At 41.4% G+C, this 20,466-nt stretch overlaps 1 pseudogene across 1 annotated transcript in view; it reads left to right on the top strand.

Annotated features, from left to right (window-relative positions):
• Nucleotides 1–20,466, top strand: part of LOC124043868 — a 43,141-nt pseudogene that overhangs the window by 4,673 nt on the left and 18,002 nt on the right. The window contains exons 5-6 of the transcript XR_006840392.1: nt 16,808–16,983; nt 20,050–20,130. The product of XR_006840392.1 is annotated as an obg-like ATPase 1 (transcript). The remainder of the gene's footprint in view (nt 1–16,807; nt 16,984–20,049; nt 20,131–20,466) is intronic.

Genomic DNA, 20,466 nt, shown 5'->3' with positions numbered 1-20,466 from the left:
GCTTGAAAAACCCAGCAGCGGTGTAGTTCTAGACACAAACCGGTGCGCCTGGCAGACCCCGTTCAAAGGCACTTCAATCTTTTGTCTTGCCCATTCACCCTCTGAATGGCACACGTACCCAATCCATGTCTCAATTGTCTCAAGGCTTAAAAATCCTTCTTTAACCTGTCTCCTCCCCGTCCTCTACATTGATTTGAAGTGGATTTAACAAGGGACATCAATGAGGGATCATAGCTCACCTGAATTCACCTGGTCAATCGACAGTATGTAATGGAAAGAGGTGTTCTTAATGTTTTGTTTACTCCCGTGTATATAAAACACAGTAAAATCACATTTTTGATTGCACTGGGCCTTTAATATTTTATTTCTGTGTTTTATATGACATATCCTATAAATGATATGAAATCAATGCAATACCAGCCTGCATCACACTAAATATATTGAAACATTGCTGAGTTTTCCCTCATTTTTGTGCAGATAAATGGCTTTTAGGGTTAGTTGGCGCTGTTCAGTGAAAGCTGAAAGGTCATTCTGTAATACAGGTACAATTCAGTATTGTTGCTTTCGGTTTATCATGCCCACTAACAGCCTTTTGTATTCTCAGTAAATACACAGATGTGAGTGCATTCGCAAAACAACCCCCACAAAATACTTCTCACTTGTCTAGGTCAACGCCTGAAGTTCTTTTGTGCCTTCGACATCGTCTTTGTCTTACATAATTAACGTGTTACACGCTAGAATAATTTAAATTGCTGCTACAAAAATGTGGATGGAGGCTATTTTAAAAATTGCCGAATTTGTTTACTGATTGTATGCTGCTATTGACTTTGCCATTATATGAAAAGAGCTCTGATTAGTGACTGGGCTGTGGCAGGCAGAGAGCAGTCAAATGGACAGGGTTAAAATACAGACCATTTTCTCATATTGTTCCCAGGTCATCTCTGCAAGGGATTACTTGGTGGACAGTATAAGTGTGTCGTTTCAGATCCGAGGCCATTTTCCAATAGCCTTTCAACTGACTTTGTGTGACAGACTGTACGTCGTGAACTACCTCAGGACTCTGATGAATATCTCGAATGTGTAGCTTGTGACATTTTCATATTTCTTCACAGCCGTGGAACAGATATCCTGCTGCCGCTTGCTTTCTACACGGTTTCTATTTGTCCTGTGATTAAGAAGGTATGAAGAAGGCATTCGGTTATATTCTCTTCAAATACACAGAACCGCATCACAATGCAGCCTCCTTTCCTAGCTATTATAACAAACTATTGAAATATAGTACTGTATCAAGTGTAAAATGACTTTCATGAAAGGGTGTGTTGTGTATGGAAGGATTTAGTTCCCTTAGACAACTGGTCTGAGAGGAGGTTGTCTGCTTTTGTTGATGCAATTGAGGACCACCCACTGTAACTAAGCTATAGCAATGATTTACTCACTAGGACAAAGTCATGTTAGGTGAGATTTGCCTACGGAGGATACGTTGTGATCATTACTTTTGTCGACTGTCTCTGGGAAATCCCTGTTCTAGTGAGGTTGTACTGTTTTTAACAGGTATAACATGTACTATATAGACGTTACATCACTAGATGAATGTGTCCCCGGGCACCGAAGACGTGGATGTCGATTAAGGCAGCCCCCCGCACCTCTCTGATTCAGAGGGGTTTGGGTTAAATGCGGAATTTCAGTTGAAGGCATTCAGTTGTAGAACTGACTAGGTATCCCCCTCTCCCTTTCGTATTCTGACTAAAGATACAGGTACAATATGTTTCCTGTGATACTGTGTTGTCTTCTGTCTGCAGTGGCCTCAGGGAGAAGCAGCCGTGTTAATATTGTTTCTAAACACCGTTTAGAGGCTTCCCAGGGACTTACATTTAGAGGCTTATATTTCTATCTACCTGAATGACTTTGTTTTGACATTGTACTTATGGATGCATTGAAATGTATTTCCAAGATGTTGTTATTCGGGTTTTGCGTCAAATGATACGTGCTTACGTACAGCCGCTAGTGAAAGTCTCACCACACTTTCAACAGTCTTCACATTTTGCTGCCTCAGAGATGGAATCCGCAGTAGGGGGTAACAGCGCCACTGACCGCCCCACCACCATTGTTATTGTTTTTGTTGCCAAACTGAGGAGCGTTGCGTAGCAACATATAAGCCCATCCACTGTTTTTGTCAAAGTTTTTCAAAGCTCAGTCAATTTGGTCGATAATCATTGATGGACAGCAATATTCAAATATTTTCTCAGATTTCAAACAAATGTAAGCCAGGACTGAGACTGGACCACCCAGGAACCCTCAACACCTCTTGGAAAGCCATTCTGGTATGTCTTTGCCATTAAAATATGTGTAATTATCCTGCAGAAAAAATATAACTATTCCAGGGTTGAGTTTGAAGAAGACTGAGGCAGGTTTTCCTCTAACTTTTTACCTGGGCTTTGCTCCTTCTATATTTTCTTTGATCTTGACAAACTCCCCAGTCCCTGCCTGTGACAAACATATCCATAACATGATGCTGCCACCACAATACTTGGAAATACAGAGGGTTTCACTCTGTTGTGTTGTATTGGATTTTAACCAAACCTTTTGTTTTTAATTTAGGCCAAAAAGTGCATTTCTTTGCTGTGTTGTTTTGCAGTATTACTTAACGGGCTTGTTGCAAACATAATGGATGGTTTGGAATATATTTTTTAACACCTGCTTCTTTTCACTTTGCCATACAGGCCAGTAATGTGGAGTGAATGCAATGTTGATCCTCTGTATTTTCAAGTATTGTGGTGGCAGCATCATGTTATGAGCATGCTTGTCATCGACAAGGGACTGGGGAGTTTGTCAGGATCAAAATAAAAATGAAACCCTGCCTCTGTCTTCTGAATACCTAACCCTGGGATGGAGTTATATTTTTTAGCAGGACAATTACACACATGTGAATGCAAAAGACATACCAGAATGGCTTTCCAAGAGGTGTTGAGAAGTTGTAAAAATCATATTCCAAATTATTCACAACTGTAATGGCTGCCAAAAGCACTTCAACCAACAAGTAGTGCCTCTGGGGTGTGAGGACATGCACGATCAAGACTTCTTCATTTTTAAAATTTGTATTAATTTGGACCCATTTTTATCAATTTTCTTTCACTCTGAAAGTGTGGACTAGGTTATGCAGATCCCTCGGAAACTCCCCAATTTAAAAAATAAATGTTTATTTAATTGTATGTCAGGAAAATGGGAAAGCTTTGCCAGTGTTGTGTAGGCTTTCACGAGACACTGTATGTGCTTGCCTTTTTTGTTGACACAAAGAATGAAGCAGATCCTCAAACCAAAACCAGCTCTGTTTTTTTCTGTGTGTAGAAAACAGTCTTTCTAAATAGGGATGAAATTATGTGGATGCTTTAACTGGGACTTTACGACTATCTGTTTTGACACACCATTGTTGTCCCTCTGTGGACTCCTTAGAGACTAAGCGGTATGTTCCACAAGTTACCCATTAAACATTGCTGGTTTTGTTTTGCAATTACAGTACAGGCTGCAATATTCCAGGCACTTCTTTTATATTGCTTGATTATACGGTTGTGGTGAGCACACTTTTTCTTGTCTGGAACAGTATGTTTGTCTGAAAGTTAGAAACGTGTTTCTCCAAACATCTTACAGGGCAGAGCACTAGCCGAGTGTCAGTGAAGTGCTTTTTAGTGCATGTGCCTGTGCCAAACTGGAAGACTGGTTGACCTGATTCTTATCCAATGAGGTGGAGGTTTGTGAATCCTCAGCCATACTGTACACTAGATCAGCTGTAAAACTGAACCCTTTTACTTTATTCCCAATGACCATTATGGAAACCCTTTGTAAATGTAGGCCTATCTGCTATCGTTTCATTTTCCTTGAATGACACTAGACACTACTTTCCCCTAGACACTACTTTCCCCTACTTTCCCCTTTCAATTCGATTATTGCGATCGGTTCCTACTATGATTTGTTCTATAGTCAAAACAACACTCTCTTGTTTATGTATATTTGTATCATTAACTGGTTGGCATATTGATGAAGTGCGTGATTATGTTCTAAACAGTGCGTTCTCCGACTTTACGTACCTCAGCTGGAGCCTTATGGAAGCCAGACAGTTGTCAAACAGGCTTTTCAGCCTGGCGTTGGAACTTTGAAGTCAAGTCAGACCAAGTTGCTCAATTCTCCCAGTAGTGTGCATGTTATGAACATTTTTCAACCCCTATGGTTTAAAAAAAAAATGTCTAAACAGTGGATTTGCTTTTAACGTAACCTTCCAATAACTATGAAGCATTTTGGCATCCTGAAGGCTGATTCTATTGAATGCCTTAGTTTCCCATATTTCACAAGGGAATGGTTTGAAGGGTATGTGCTCCCAGTGCTTCTACAGTGACTGTAACACCGTTGGATCCTCTTCCTCAGACACGGACACGTTCAAGCTCGACTGTTCTGTGTCCCTCACCAGTAACCATATGCTTCCCCACATGGCCTAATTCACACTGGTTTGATCTCCAACTATTTATTGAAGAAACAGGATGTTCACAGACTACTCCCTAGTAGCGGCATGAGCAGGCCAAAGGCAGTATCAGAAATCTTATGCTTATGAATCTGTTCGCCATAGCCTGATACTGTACACAGTTGTGAGTCATTCTCATCCATGTGTATTAATTGCTCAATGTGCGTAGCCAAAGAAGTAGCATACAATGTAGTACATTCATCCACAAAGACTGGATGTGGTCAACCAATTGGAAAACATCAGTTTATCTTGTCTCCCACTCTACTCCCTCTAAAATGCCTTGAGCACCTGCATACTACTACGTTTAACCAAGATTCTACTTAAACCAGCGGAAGAAGGCAGAGCAAAGCATTACGATACTATATCTTACATGTGCACATATTGCCAGAGTATTGAATCTTTAACAGTAATATCAAGTATTTCAGGGATTGCTTGCTGTCTGTAATTTGATAAATAAAAACTTTGAACTTGAACATCTGAACTTAAGAAATTGCCAGTCAACAACCCAGATACTGGTAGTATTTACCTATTGCATTGATGTATCTGCCAAATGATGTCAACGGGAGTCTGGGGAATGAGACTGAATGCTGGCCTTCCTGTGTGGTGTTGGTGTGGAGGGTGATCATGTGACTCGCAGAGAAGTTGTACACAGGAACCTCTGGTGATGACAACTCGCCCTGTTACTTCTGACCTTTAGGCACTTCTAGTGTCTGTGTCCCCTGGGTAAAAACATGACTGACAGAATCATCCACTGGTAACATTGTAAAATACTGTTTGTGATGGAAAGGAAATGACTGTGATGAAAGCATAATGTAGCACTCTGTAGCTTCCTAGTAAATCAAATCAAAATGTTTGTCGGTCACAAAGACATATTTGGCAGATGTTATTGCGGGTGTAGTGAAATGCTTATAGCTAGTCACACTGCATTCACGGAAATTATTGTTCAGTTGGATAGCCACAAAATGCACAAATGGTTGTGTTTTACCTTTGTTTCCGTTACTAGAGAGGCACTTCATGTCTAACTAGTCTAAACTCATGTTTTGTATGTGGGAGCATTTGTCACTGACTAGTTTGATCACGGTGTGATTTGTACTCAGTAGTCATTACAACATACTCCAAACTATTTCCAGTATTCAGAGAAATAGTATCTGACGTGACCCCAGCCCCATTTCCAAGTATTCCATGTATGTATATTCAATTATTACAGCATTTCCATAGTTTAATTTAATCGCCAAAGCAAAGAAAGGATGGGATATGTTACTTCCTATTTATGTTCTGTAAGAGCGCAATCATTTTTTTTTTAAATGCACAGCCTATGTGCTGTTGTGTGTGTGTGTGTGTGTGCTCCTGCAATTATATCATCTGCTGTCTTACAGAGTGATGTGATTTCCTAGAGACACAGAGCGGATCCACGGCATTTTGCTCTATTTACCGGTGGAAACCATGAATCCTCCTCCAGCGTGTTTGTGGCCTGTGTTGATATATACTGTCTCACCGTTTAAATGAGCATTTGGGATTCTGGCAGAATGAAGAGTTTTTGTCAGCCTCCACTCATCGTGGGTGATTAGACTAAAACGTCTACCCATCTTGACTGGAGATCACAGCAGCTCCAGATAACATGCTTGGTGATTGAAGGTCGAAATATTTTGAATTCTAATGGGGCTTGGCGGATGAATTGCCTGAAATAGACTGTAGAATTTTTCTGCTTCCTCCTCCTGCCCCCCTTCCCTGTCTGCTGTGAAAAGAACCATTGGGAATGGCTGGGCCCGATGATCATAGAATTATTGGACGGTGATTCTAAACCCCTCAAAGAGGAGTTGCTATGGTGATCCCTTTCCAAACTGTAAAATGATTCACCTTTTGAAAGGCTGGAGGGTGTGAAAGCCGAACACGTCATTGTTCAGGTTGCGGTTGGTTAGGAAATTGCTGGTGCCTGTGCAATCAGCACCGCTATGGTAGTTAAGAATCTAAAAAGGTTTGTTCTCTGAATGATGTGGGACAACAGTGATGTGCATATGATGGTTCCTTTCAATCAAGGCGCTCTCGGACCCACTGGCTTTAAAAAAATGACAGAGGAGACTTAAATGAAAAGCGAATGAACACCATTATTGTCTATCAGAGTTAATGAAAACGGTAGCCTCCCCAGTGCATTCATTCTTCAACTGCATAAATATCCAACTAGACTGAGAGGTTATCTTCCCAGTCAGATGTCAGCTCTTCACTTTGGCACCTATTTTCAGTGACAAAAATATTGCTGAAAGGATACACATTTGATACATCGGTTTGTTTGGAAGTACTGCAATTGGCTTGAGATTATATTGGAATGGGAGATACCTTGAGGTAGCCGACTGATATTCATAGGATGAAACACTGTCATTTCTTTACAATCAATTCGGAAATATGGTTTCTTGCCGGAAACATGAGGATGTCCTTTTAGATATACAAACATACAATTTCTGATGTCTTTAAACATTTCTTTTTAGATAAAGATGTACTTTCCATTTTTGCAATCCGTTGAGAAACTAAATAACCCAAAACAAGTGAGATGAGTCCTACATGCAAGTCTGCTATCAACATTTTTTTTTCATGATATATATAAAAAGAAATCAACATAAATAATCCTGTCTACATTGCCAGAGTTTTGATGCAGGGAAGACGGCTATAATGGGCTTTTCCTGACAAACTCATAAAGTAGTTTTACTGCTTTGAATACCAGGAGAATTGCGGTATTAGATTTGTATAGAACATCTTAAAAGCGGGGCCAGGAATGCAAGCGCTTCAGATCTGCTCTTCCCCCTCTCGCATGTGAAAACATGCACAGGAAGTTAGCAGCCAGTGAGTCAAATAAAATCAATAAACTGTTATTTATCACATGCTTCTTAAACAACCGTGATAGACTAATAGTGAAATGCTTACTTACGGGTCCCTTTCCAACAATGCAGAGTTAACGATAAAGATAGAAAAATATATAGAAATAGTGTCACGAGGAACAAATACATAGTGAATAACTATAAAGACTTTTAAAGTAACGTGGCTATATACAGGAAGTACCAGTACCAAAGTTGATGTGCAGGGGTACGAGGTAATTGAAGTAGCTATATACATATAGGTAGGGGTAAAGTGATTAGGCAACCGGATAGATAATAGACAGCAGCAGCAGCGTATGTGGTACATGTGAATGAGTGTGTGTGGAGTCAGTATGCATTTGTGCACCTGCTATGTATGTGTGGGCATATGTAGTGTGTGTACAGATGTATGATAATTTGATCGCTCTTTTGTTGCTGAGAAATGCGAACTTTTAGTGTATTTTAGTTTTTAAATTTCAGACTCGATTTGACCTAATGAAAAATGTCCATTAATATAATCCACATAATAATTCACATTTCCTGTTGCTGCAGGGTAATTCTCCTGCTGTACCAACTGGCTCAAATTAGTATCCAACACATCCTATGTGTGTGTTGGGATGTCAGTGTACGTTTGTGTGAGTTTGTGGGTAGAGTCCAATGTGTGTGCATAGAGTCAATGCAAGAGAGTTAGTGCAATAAAGGGTCAATTTGATTAGCTATTTAGCTACCACTGTTGTGTCATCGGCAAACTTAATGATGGTATTGGAGTCGTGCCTGGCCGTGCAGTAATGAGTGAACAGGGAGTACAGGAGGGTTCTAAGCATGCACCCCTGAGGGGCCCCCGTGTTGAGGGTCAGCGTGGCGGATGTGTTCTAGCCTACCCTTACCATCTAGGGGGTGGCCTGTCAGAAAGTCCAGGATGCAGTTGCAGAGGGAGGTGTTTAGTCCCAGGGTCCTTAGCTTAGTGATGAGCTTTGAGGGTACTATGGTGTTGAACGCTGAGCTCTAGTCAAAGAATAACATTCTCACATAGGTGTTCCTTTAGTCCAGGTGGGAAAGGGCAGTGTGGAGTGCAATAGAGATGCATCATCTGTGGATCTGTTAGGGTGATATGCAAATTGGAGTCGGTCTAGGGTTTCTGGGATAATGGTGTTGTCAGTCATGACCAGCCTTTCAAAGCACTTCATGGCTACAGACGTGAGTGCTACAGGTCGATAGTCATTTAGGCAGGTTACCTTAGTATTCTTGGGCACAGGGACTATGAAACATGTTGGTATTACAGACTCAGACAGGGAGAGGTTGAAAATGTCAGTGAAGACACTTGTCAGCTTATGCTCAGAGTACACGTCCTGGTAATCCGTTTGCCTTGCGATCTTGTGAATGTTGACCTGTTTAAAGGTCTTACTCACATCGGCTGCAGAGAGTGTGATCACACTGTCGTCCGGAACAGCTGATGCTCTCTTACATGTTTCAGTGTTACTTGCATAGAAGTAATTTAGCTCGTCTGGTAGGCTCATGTCACTGGGCAGCTCTCAGCTATGCTTCCCTTTGTAATCTGTAATAGTTTGCAAGCCCTGCCACGTCCGACGAGCATCGGAGCCGGTGTAGTACGATTAGATCTTAGTCCTGTATTGACGCTTTGCCTGTTTGATGAGGAGGATAGAATTATGGTCAGATTTGCCTAATGGAGAGCGAAGGAGAGCTTTGTATGTGTTGCGTGTGGGGTAAAGGTGGTCTAGAGTTCTTTTCCCCTCTGGTTGCACATTTAAATGCTGGTGGAAATTTGGTAAAACAGATTTAAGATTCCCTGCATTAAAGTCCCCGGCCACTGGGAGTGCCACCTCTGGATAAACATTTTCCTGTTTTCCTGTGGGGGTATACAGCTCATTGAGGGTGGTCTTAGTGCCAGCATCGGTCTGTAGTGGTATGTATTCAGCTACGATAAATTCAGATGAAAACTCTCTCGGTAGATAGTGTGGTCTACAGCGTATCATGAGATACTCTACCTCAGGTGAGCAAAACCTTGAGATTTCCGTATCGTGCACCAGCTGTTGTTTACAAATAAACTTAGTCCGCCACCCCTTGTCTTACCAGAGGCTGCTGTTCTATCCTGCCGATACAGTGTAGAAACCACAAGCTGTATGATGTCCATGTCGTCCTTGTGGAACATAAGATATTAGTTTTTAATGTCCCGTTGGCAGTTTAGTCTTGCTTTTAGGTCATCGATTTTATTTTCCAATGACTGGATGTTTGTCAATAGAGCGGATGGCAGTGGGGTTTTACTCGCTCGCCTACGATTTCACAGAAGGCAAATGACGTGGATTTGGGCCTGTTCCCGGGAATGCAGTATATCCTTCACGTCGGACTCGTTAAAGGAAAAGCATCTACCAGTTCGTGGTGAGTAATCGCTCTTCTGATGTCCAGAAGTTATTTCCGGTTATAAGAGATGGTAGCAGCATCATTATGTACAAAATAAGGGACTGATATAAAAACTAGTTACAAACAACGTAATTTTTTAATACAAAAATAACACATTTGGTTAGGAGCACGTAAAACATCAGCCATACAATTTTATGGACCTTCCTCTGACACTGCCTGGTGTACAGTTCCTGGATGGCAGGAGCTCAGCCCCAGCGATGACTGTAATTTGACTGAATTATGTTGACCACATAGCCTCTCCAGGTAGCAACACGATTTATACATTTTTTATTTAACATTTATTTAGCTAGGCAAGTCAGATTTTTATTTACATTGACAGCCTACTTGTAAAGCCACCCCTGGCCAAACCCGGATGACGCTGAGCCAATCCCTATGGGACTCCCGATCATGGCCGGTTGTGATCGAACCCTGGTCTGTAGTGATGCCTCTAGCACTACGATGCAGTGCCTTAGACCGCTGCGCCACTCGGGAGGCCTAGAGGAGTCAGTTTGATCAGTATTTACTTGTGACATGTTTCTCCTGTCTCTCCTTGTCTTTGTACTAGACGGAAAAGTAATGACATCAGTCCCTTAAACTAGCTGCTTGTTTTCAAGTGTTTCACCTCTGCAAACTGAAAATATACGGCCTCTTGAAACAGTTGTCACCCTGGTTCATTGAAAGCTCACATGTCAGCAACCCAGAGGAGTAACAAGCTGTAAAACCAAAAACAATCAATGAGCCCATTATTGTGCCAAATGATTTGAACTAGAGACGTAACAGACCTTGTTCAATACCTATTTGTAATTTCTTATGTCTGTGAATTGTATTATTTTCACTATGGGAATGGAATTCTACATCGCAGATGCTGTAAAAGGCAAAGTCAATCTATTGAGACATGCTAACAAAAGAGAAGGCAGTGCATGTTAGAGAGATAGGCACTGTTGCTCTGTATCCCTAGTCCCTAGCTCCCACTGGTGCTCCCACTGGTGCTGCTACTGGTGCTCTCACTGGTGCTCTAACGCAAGAGTCCTATCCCATGACTTTGCTGAGGCAAGGCTTCCCCAGACTCCACTCTTTACGGCCATTCTCTGGTCAGAGCATTGTTGTGCCGCTCGGGCCCTTAAAAGATAAAGCCCTTTGTTCAGTCAATAAAGGAACACCTGCTAATGGTCTCTTCAAAACATACAGTATTTGAAACAAAGCAGTAAAATGTTAATTGGAAGATAGACTTGACTCCTGAAACCAGGCTCTCTCTCCCCCCCCACCCTCTTCTTTTTTTTCTTTTTTTTTACTGTCTTCCTTGTGGCTTTGTGTGGCGCCGCAGTCTCATAAGTGCCGTCTTCACAGAGGCCTACCCAGACCCAGTCGTTAAAGGCCTAATTGTGGAGATTTACCTCCTCCGGGTTTTTTCTTCTTCTTCCCTCTTTCTCCTCATGCATAGATAGTAGCCCAGTTACTAAGGCCTGAATGGGCCTGGTGTGATGTAAATGTGAAATTAGAGGAAATGCAAGTAAATGACTTTGCAACGTAGTGTTCAGTAAAGGCTGTTGGTAGATCACTGAAGGGGTAGGGGATCATCTGCTCCTCAACCTAGACGGTACAGCTTCTTCCTCACAATCCACTTGTGAATTCCGTGTGTGTAATCGTGAGTTATTTGTTTGTTGGGAGGCCTGTTATTTAGAAGATTAACCTTGTCAACATATGACTGTTATTGTTATGTCCAGCCTTTCCAACAAATATATATATTAGAGATACAGCCCATAGAACAATTATCCCTCACACACATTCTTGTTTGATCTATCTCAAAAAAGAAGGACTATCCTTTGTCAGTATATACATTGATGCCTCTCACAGATGATTCACATTGCGTTATTTTCACTTTAAGTTCATGAAGGGACCGTGCACACAATAGCACATTTTCATTCCAATCAGTGTAGAACTGGGAGCTGGCAAATTGGAGCAGCAAAACAATAATTCCACTGATTGGCCTCTTTCTGTGTGGCGTAAGTGAACTGTTTATACTGTGGAGTACCTCTGGAAGAGGAGAGGAACCAAAACAGCCTGATTAGGCAAAGTGTAATTGGATAAGTTCATTTTACCATGAGTATGACAACGACACGCATGATCATGATAGCTTGCACCAAGGTGTAGAGCTTCTGTTGACTCGAATGAGACTGGCAAATTTGATTTCATGTTAATCTGTCATTTTGTTGTTGATCTCATCACGCCATCAGAGTTCAAAATGATTGAATGGTGACGTAAGCAGTTGCATTTCCATAGATTGATTGCTTGTTTGTGTAATGTCAGAAGAAGAAGAAGCCAGTGTAACATGCACATAAAGAATGTATATATGTACTACCATTCAAAGGTTTGGGGTCACTTAGAAATGTCCTTGTTTTTTAAAAGAAAGCACTTTTTTTTGTCCATTAAAATAATATCAAATTGATCAGAAATACAGTGTAGACATTGTTAATGTTGTAAATGACTATTGTAGATGGAAACAGCATATTTTTTAAATGGAATATCTACATAGGTGTACAGAGGGCCATTATCAGCAACCATCACTCATGTGTTAGCACAGCTCAAATTAGTTGTTCTGATTTAAAAAAGCAATACAACTGGTCTTCTTTAGGCTAGTTGAGTATCTGGAGCATCAGCATTTGTGAGTTCAATTACAGGCATAAAATGTCCAAAAACAAAAAAACTTTCTTCTGAAATTAGTCAGTCTATTCTTGTTCTGAGAAATGAAGGCTATTCCATGTGAGAAATTGCCAAGAAACTGAAGATCTCATACAACGCTGTGTACTACTCCCTTCACAGAACAATGCAAACTGACTCTAACCAGAATAGAAAGAGGAGTGGGAGGCCCCAGTGCACCGCTGAGAAAGGGGACAAGTGTCTAGTTTGAGAAACAGACGCCTCACAAGTCCTCAAATGGTAGCTTCATTAAATTGTACCCGGAAAACACCATTGTCAACGTCAACAGTGAAGAGGCGACTCCAGGATGCTGGCCTTCTAGACAGAGTTATTCTAGTGTCTGTGTTCTTTTGCCCACTTTAATCTTTTATTTCTACTGGCCAGTCCGAGATGTGGCTTTTTCTTTGCAACTCTACCTAGAAGGCCAGCATCCCGGCGTTGCCTCATCACTGTTGACGTTGAGACTGGTGTTTTGCGGGTACTATTGAATGAAGCTGCCAGTTGAGGACTTGTGAAGCGTCTGTTTCTCATACTAGACACTCTAATGTACTTGTCCTCTTGCTCAGTTGTGCACCGGGGCCTCCCACTTCTCTTTCTATTCTGATTAGAGCCAGTTTGCTCTGTTCCGGAAAGGGAGTAGTACACAGCGTTGTACAAGATCTTCAGTTTCTTGACAATTTCTTGCATGGAATAGCCTTCATTTCTCAGAACAAGAATAGACTGACAAGTTTCAAAAGAAAGTTATTTGTTTCTGGGTATTTCGAGCCTGTAATCAAACCCACAAATGCTGATGCTCCAGATACTCAACTAGTCTAAAGAAGGCCAGTTGTATTGCTTCTTTAATCAGAACAACAGTTTTCAGCTGTGCTAACATAATTGCAAAAGGGTTTTCTAATGATCAATTAGCCTTTTAAAATGGTAAACTTGGATTAGCTAACACAACGTGCTATTGGAACACAGGAGTGATGGTTGCTGATAATGGGCATCTGTACTCTTATGTAGATATTCCATAAAAAATCTGCCGTTTCCAGCTACAATAGTCATTTACAAAATTAACAATGTCTACACTGTATTTCTGATCAATTTGATGTTATTTTAATGGACAAAAGACATACTTTTCTTTCAAAAGCAAGGACATTTCTAAGTGAACCCAAATTCTTTGAACGGTAGTATATATCTGACAGTATACCACGGGTATGACCAAAAAAAAAACGTTTTACTTTTGTAATTACTTAGGTAGCCAGTTTATAATAGCAATAAGGCACCTCTGGGGTTTGTCTTATATGGTCAATATACAGTACCACGACTAACGGCTGTATCCAGGCACTCCGTGTTGCATCGTGCATAAGAACAGCCCTTAGCCGTGATATATTGGCCACCCTTTGGCCTTATTGCTGAAATATAACACAGCACATAACTCAATTAGTTAAACAGGGGAGAGGAAGTCTCAGGAAATTGCAGTGTTGTTGTAATACCTGTTAAAACACCCATCCATGCCATGAATCATCAACATTTCCAACATGAATCATGGTTGAAACTTGTTCTAAATCAGAAGTATGACAGCCATGATAAGTGGCATGAATCAATCAAATGATGTACTTTCCTCACTGGGCCTCAACTGTCAACACTCCTCTCCACTGAGGTGTCAACACTTCAAGCGGGAGTGCTGTTCGAATATAAAGTAACTTTTCGCCAAAACACGCAGATGCCAAACATATCATGCATCTTCCATTAACACAGCAATGCTTTAACCTGAGCTTCAATGTCCTGACAGACACTACACAGCAGGGTTGTGCTCAATTCAGAATTTTGGAATTGACTCCCATTCAACTCACGATTTAAAACTGAAATTGAATTGGCCAAACCCCACAGGATTTTGAATTTGAATTTGAGTGACAGGAAGTAGAATTTAATTCAGTGCAATTCAAATAAATTCCACTTAGTCATATAACATGAGTTTCATTGAATCTGACAGGTCACTAGATAACAAATAGTATATCACTTTTCTCTGGAAACAATGTTCATTTCCTGTACTCTTTTAACGTTAGTGCTTAGAATAAGCAAATTTATGGCAACAAATCATTTCATTTGTTTGGCTTTTTTTCTAAAGCTTTAGGGCCAACTTGAGGATTAAAGTAGTGGATCCTGGGAAATGTAGTATTTCCCCCATATGGTTTGTTGTTGTGATTAATGAAAAAGAATGACTTTGAATATTCGCATATAGGTTTTGTTTTCATTAATCATTCATTTTAAGATTTTGTCCTGAAAATCTATTGTTTCAACAAATGAAATCAAATGTTATTGGTCACATACATATGGTTAGCAGATGTTAATGCGAGTGTAGCAAAATGCTTGTGCTTCTAGTTCTGACCATGCAGTAATATCTAACAAGTAATCTAACAATTTCGCAACAACTACCTTAAACATACAAGTGTAAAGGAATGAATAAGAATATGTACATATACATATATGGATGAGCGATGCATGTATATAATGACACGTTTTATGTACAATATGTATATTGTTATAGATTACACCTAATACAGAATAGGAGAGGCATTTGAATTTGATTTAATTTCACTAACTGAAATTCTATTTCCTTTTCATTCAAATTCAAATTGCAATTCTGTATCCTGTTTGCGACAAATTTAATTCAACGTCTAGAATTTAATTGGAATTTCCGAGGCTCTCTCAATTCAATGTTGAAGTTAGCACAACCCTGCTACACAGGTGGATGATAAAGCTTCATTTATCGTGAAAATGTAAGGTTTAAGTGCAACTGAAGACCAGTGTTTTACGAAAACAGATTAAATGATTTTCAAAAAACTCATTGTTAATGCTTGTCAGGTAGAAGAAGATGTGTAAGGGTATGCTGCTCATGAGCTTAACCATACACAGAAACAACATCTTTGTGTTTAGTTACATGGTGTTTTACTCGTGGCTTTATAGAAGTAAAAGTTTCAGAAAACAAGTTAAAATATCAACCGGAAGCCATAAATGATTCTTGTCACCTGCCAGTTGGGTGAATGGTAACGATCACTGTGCTGACACTAGTTAATGACATAGTAGATAGTGGGCCAGAGAGATGGCCATGACTGGTGTTAAAGGATGTCAGTCCCCGTCTGACAGATGCCTCCCACTACCCTTCCATTCCTGCCCCGTGGCCGGAACCCTGAGCCCTTCTCCAGAATCAGGAGGAGGACATCATCAGTGGCTGGCTAAATTGTGTGGTTAAGTGCTTCATTATCTAATCACCATCAAGACCATTGCAACTAGGCCATTGATTAGCAGAGGGAAGGCCCTGTTTTTATGTATTTATATTTACAGTAACATTTTACGTATGAATACATTTTTATTTCCAGGTGGGCATTATTTAACTGTTTGTGTTTGGTTTATACCTCACCATTTTAAGAGGCTGTGCCAGACAGCCTCTTAGAAATTAACTAGCTACACACCATACAGATGTACATTCTGGCACAGGCACAGGTACAGAAAGTTGTCTTGTTTCTCAGCACAATAAAAACAGAAACGCCTTTGGCTAAACTCACACATTGGGGTACTAAAGTTGGCAAAGAGTTAAAGTTTTCCATGTAAGTAAAAGGGGGAGCCCACAACTGTTAGAGGAATTTACCATGACACTGCAAGTTGAAGATTCATAGTGGTGCTTACAAAACGTGTGCTTGCTTACGGTATGTATTTTGTAGAATAGTCAAATGTATTGTGATTTGGCTATTACATTTACCATGGTTTTCTCCCACTGTGCTTTTTGAAGTGGATGTATTTATTCGTCCAATTTTCCCCTGAGAATGTAATCATTGTTGGTGATCTCAGTACTCATAGTACAACTTGTGACCTGAGGAACAGTCGATGCCATTGATCCTGATGATGGTGTGCGTGTGTGTGTGCGTGTGTGCGTGTGTGTGTGTGTGTGTGTGTGTGTGTGTGTGTGTGTGTGTGTGTGTGTGTGTGTGTGTGTGTGTGTGTGTGTGTGTGTGTGTGTGTGTGTGTGTGTGTGTGTGTGTGTGTGTGTGTGTGTGTGTGTGTGTGTGTGTGCGTGTATCAGTGGAGGCTGCTGAGGGAAGAACGGCTCATAATAATGTCCGGAACGGAGCAAATGGAATGGCATCAAACACATGGAAACCATCTGTTTGATGCATTTGATAACATTCCACCAATTCCGCTGCAGTCATTACCACAAGCCAGTCCTCCCCAATTAAGGTGCCACCAACCTCCTGTGGTGTGTGCTTGTATGTATTTCTGTAGCTACAGCAAAGGTTCAAGTACTTGTGCATGTGGTAGTGTGTTATAGTGATGTGATCCTCTTGCTGTATTGTAGGTGCATTTGAGGATGAGGACATTGTCCATGTGGAGGGGAACGTGGACCCAGTGAGGGACATTGAGATCATCCATGAGGAGCTGAGGCTGAAGGATGAGGAGATGATCGGGCCCATTATGGAGAAGCTGGAGAAGGTGGCCGTGAGGGGAAGCGACAAGAAACTCAAACCTGAATACGTGAGTCAATGTCTCAGCATGTCCAATGCAGCTCCCACACAGCACCTGAGCACAAATAATAACCCTGCGTTCCACACACAGTGTCAATGAGGATTTTTTTTCTTCTATTCCCCCCCCCATAGGGTCTCCTTCCTCTCTTTGCGCCATTCTCTCTCTTTTTCTGAGATTGAAAGTGATCGGGGGTCAGGGGTTTTCTGCTGTTGAAATCATGAATAGAGAGTTAGGTATTCAGCTGCTAACCCTGGGTCACAGTGCTGGGCTAATGAAAGTGTTTTCACAAGCCTCTTTTCATCTGAAGTAATACTCAAATCACAGCACAGCTCTCGCTAGCTCGCTCTCGCACCCACAGCAGTTTCTGGAAATTGGGTGAGGCCATACAATGGGTGACCCACAATCCCACATCCCAGATATGAATACAATAAATGTGCTTTGACAGAACATTCTTCGGTTCTCCGCAGTGAGACACAGAATAGACTGTGTAAGATTAGAGGGCGTCGAAATATACTGTATATCATGTCGAAATGCATGCGGGGCCCAAACCTAAGTAATAATATTGATATATATATAACGAAGCTTTGCTGTATTCACTGTGGTAGTTTTGCTTCTGTCGTGATTGTATGATGTGCTCTGTGCAGGGCGGAGGGAGTGTGACCCAATGCAGAATGGGAGAGTAAGCGAGGTAATCTGGCCTTTCAGAGGGAGCGACGTGCTCAATTTCAGAACCCCTGCACATGGAGCCTCTGACCGCTCATTACACTAACGAGCGGGGCCATTTCACCTGCTGCAGGGGCCCCGGCCGGTCGGTCCCCCTCAGAGTAATCCCCCTTAGCAGCCCGGCAGACGGGCAGCCATTCAGGCCAGGCAGGTGGCCGCTGACGCACATAATTGCTGACAATTTTAGGCAATGAATAAAAATAATTTACATTACTTGTCAAAGGTTGTGTATGCCTTGCCAAGTGAAATCTATAGACGGCTCCTTTAGAAGTGAGAGAATGGTCCTTATCAAATGCTGCATTTCTTACAGGCTGAATTTGGTATTTGACACGTTCAGCTGAGTTTTATTTTGTTTTACTGGGAGCATCCTTCGTCCTTCTGTTTATGTCCAGGTTTAGGGTAGGCAGTACCTCTGTCACCGTATACCATGATTCTCCTTAATGTAAATAAATAAATGGTTTAGCAGCACGTCCTTTTATAGTGCCTCGAGTACCATAAAATAACCAGGTAAATACCATGTATTTGAATTTAAACGGTAATAATTAGCACTTACTGAGTAATTAACGAGAACGTAGAATGAAGCACTGATTCCTGGAGCTGCAGCTTGTTTTCCCAGAGCTCCTCACTTAGTCCTCTCTCTCTCGAAAATACGCCTGAATACTGAATTAACACGCATTTAAGTACAGATATTTACATTTCTGTAGTGTGACATATTATACACATTTCTATACAAATAATGATGTTACTTAATATTCTATAGCTACCTACATGTGTTGGGTATTGATAGGACTGAGACAAACATGGGGTGTTTTATAACTGAGGCTGATTATTCCTCTTGTAAAATAGACATGATATCTGCACTTGTTCAAAAGTGATTGAAACCATGCCATCTGCCTTTTTCTGAGAATACTCGGCCAATTGAACCATGCATGTATTTATTCAGCATGAATTCAACTGGCTGATTGTGGGTTCACAGGCAAATATGTCTTTGCATATTGTGAAACACTGTATAGGCCTAATGTTGCAACATAATGTGCTATTCGAACTCCTATTAAAAGACTGTTGTTATGATCACTTCGATCCATTTTGAGATCATAATGTACATTGAACAAGGACAATGTTTCATCCCAGAATTCCCTGTCCGTAACAAACAATAATATTCAGCAGCATGGACCCCCAGCAGTGTTTCCTGGTGGCAGGCGTATGTGTTTGACCCCTGTGGGACCCATATGCCTTTTATTAACACCTGCCTGTTAGAGGAGCGCTGCACGGAGGCCCAGAGCTGATGAGGGAAACCTGGAGAGAGTTCAGCCTGTGTCACTGGCCGTTTGCTGTTTCCATTTCACACATGATTAATCTCTCTGTGAAGACTTGGGCTGACGCGGGCGGACTGTGTGGCGCTCTTCCTGCTCTCTCTCCTGCTGGCCGCACTCTGGCTGCCTGACTAAAAGGCCTTTAGAATTCCTGCGGAGAGAGAGATGTGCAGAGAGGGAATGCAGCTGCCTGGGGGTCAGTGTGTGGAGCTTTTTCTGCCATTGTGTAATTGAGGCTCTGGCAGGCTCTTTTCCTCTGTTCTTTAAAGGGTTGTGTGATTGTGAAGTGCTGCGAGGGTTTGGGGAGGAAAGAGGAGGTAGGGGGAGTGTTGCAGGGGGTGGAGGAGTTTTTATATGAAGGGGGAGGTTAAGTTGAAAGGAACAAAAAGAATGTGTTCCGCTAATTTCTGTGGGGGTCGGATCAACAATAATAGGCTCAATTTCTTTATTACAAATTTTTATAACTGCCTCCCTCCCATGTTCCCACCCATTCCCGCTCCCAGATCCTGTCATGGCCCAGTCTTGCCTATGGGTTCTCAACCCACAACTGCTTCAGTAATGAATATGGCAAACATTGCTGGAAAAGCCTAATATTTTCTCCAGGAGGAACAGTGTGTAATTAGTACCTGACTAGTGCATATTCTATGACTGCTCACTGCAGAGAGCCTGAGGGATTTAAAATAACACACACATTACTAACCAACTAGCCTTACCTTTTCTCTCTTTCTTCCCCTTTCTTTCTCTCTTCATACTTTGATTATTGGATGGTCCATATTGAATATGACGTGTGCCAAACAGGTGAACTTAGTGCGACTCTCTAGAGGGCATTTTATTCTGTTTTAAGAGAGGGGGGGGGGGGCTTGTGCGTGCCATCCCTGTCAAAGCCCGGCCTCTCCTGTTTCAATACGAGCAGGCATTGTTCATTTGGTCATCAGGATGCCGTGCATTTAGGAAATAATTACCCTGTACCCTGCTGGGTTTGTATTCTTTTTCATCTCCTTTAATGGCTTCTTGTTCATTCTTTTTTAATCCCGAACAGGACGTAATGCTCAAAATCAAGAACTGGGTCGCGGATGAAAAGAAACATGTCCGCTACTGTCGCGATTGGACTGAGAAGGAGGTAAGACTTTGATGTCACACTCAAATGTATTACTGCCATTTATCAGCTTTATCTTTTCATCTGGCCTGAAAGTCAGACTCCTGCTTTTGAGACAAATGGGTCTGATATGCAAATCACAATTGAATGCGCATGCTGTCTTTTTGGGGGGTATTTCTATATGACTTTTTTGTTAACAAACTAATGACATCAGTCCGGCCTGATATTGATCTAAACGCTTTATAGAGGCTCCCTGCAGAGTCCAAACAAGATCCTAATTTGATTTGGCTTCACTTTTTATTCTGCATCCTCCTCAAAGACTACTTTGGAAAGTTTGGAACCTCAGTTCTTGTTCTCTCT

The sequence above is a fragment of the Oncorhynchus gorbuscha genome, linkage group LG09, assembly GCF_021184085.1.
Source record: "Oncorhynchus gorbuscha isolate QuinsamMale2020 ecotype Even-year linkage group LG09, OgorEven_v1.0, whole genome shotgun sequence".
In the NCBI taxonomy this organism is placed as follows: domain Eukaryota; kingdom Metazoa; phylum Chordata; class Actinopteri; order Salmoniformes; family Salmonidae; genus Oncorhynchus; species Oncorhynchus gorbuscha.
The sequence above is the reverse complement of the archived record's forward strand: the minus strand, read 5'-3'. Positions and strand labels throughout refer to the sequence as shown.